This window comes from Hipposideros armiger, unplaced genomic scaffold (assembly GCF_001890085.2).
Source record: "Hipposideros armiger isolate ML-2016 unplaced genomic scaffold, ASM189008v1 scaffold_3849, whole genome shotgun sequence".
NCBI lineage: Eukaryota > Metazoa > Chordata > Mammalia > Chiroptera > Hipposideridae > Hipposideros > Hipposideros armiger.
In genome coordinates, this window is record NW_017735074.1 from 1 (window position 1) to 1,151 (window position 1,151).

The 1,151-nt window shown below is 49.0% G+C and overlaps 1 long non-coding RNA gene across 1 annotated transcript in view; it reads right to left on the minus strand.

The window, feature by feature from the left end:
* Nucleotides 1–8: 8 nt before the first annotated feature.
* The window catches only part of LOC109378799 (uncharacterized), a 4,932-nt gene continuing 3,789 nt past the window's right edge, over nucleotides 9–1,151 (minus strand). Inside the window, exon 3 of the long non-coding RNA XR_002123070.1 lies at nucleotides 9–751. This is a non-coding gene — a long non-coding RNA (uncharacterized LOC109378799). The remainder of the gene's footprint in view (nucleotides 752–1,151) is intronic.

The following is a 1,151-nucleotide window of genomic DNA, read 5'->3' on the forward strand; positions in this document are numbered from 1 at the left end:
CTCCAGACTTTCTTCTCTCCCTGCCTCCTGTCTCTGTGAGTCGCCTCCATGCCCCAGGCTCCCAGAGCACAGCTGAAACATCATGCTTCTCATCTCTCTCTCCAACCCAGTGTCTGCCCCTTCTTTCCAAAACTATCGTCACAGCTCAGACTTCATCCTCTCCCGACTGGTGAATGGGCTTAGCCCCCTCCCTAGGCTCCTTGCATCCAATGTCAACATGACCCATTTTCTACACACTAGTTCATCTTCTTTAGAGTCAGATGTCCAAGCTTTGCTTTGGCCACAACTTTTATCTACTCAAACACCTTCCATAGCTCTCTGGAAATCTCAGAATAAAGTTTATACCCCTTTGCCTGGTCTTTGAATGTCCTCAAGTTCGATCCCCTGACAAGCCCTCCATGCTCATTTCCAAGATGTCTCCTCATTGTTGTACACTCTGCTCATTTAGCTTCCTGGCATTTCTCAACCATTTATACTCACCTGAAAAGATTACTCCTTCTCTTTCCCCTTCCTTGTCCTTCTGAAGCACCTCCTCCAGGAAGGCACTTCTGATTGCTCTGGTCAGTCCTCCCTCCATCTACTCTGTTGGGTCTATGAGTCATATTCACGGGCTCTCAGCAGAGACTTACTCCTGGCAATTGCTGTCAAAACTGAAGACGCATTTCTGCAGACTGTCCAGGGTCATGAGGCTGATGTGTTCAAACATGTCCAGACGGGCGCTGCCCTCTGAGGCCAGGCGTTGCCACTTGGCCTGAACAGAAAAGGGGACAAAGCTTGGGCTTCCCTGAGTTCTTCCCCAACCCCAACCTAACAGAGTCCCTCAGACCCAGTCTCTTGGTCCTCTGCCCTAGGCACCTATCTCCAAGGAGGACCAGGCTTAAGTGGCAGTGTAAGCTGTTACTATTAGGATACGAAGACCCCATGACTGGGAGTAAGGAGACCTGGTACAGCTCTGTCTCTTATGACCTAGTTCCACTCATTGCCCTCCTATGGGCTCCACTGTCAAATCTTCAGTAACAGTGAAGGTAATCTGCTTTGGTGTCAGACAAACCGGATCACAATCCCAGATCCATTTATTAGCTGATTTGCTAGCTGTGTGAACATGGCCAAGCCTTCTAAAGTCTACAAGGCTCATTTCATCATATGGAATC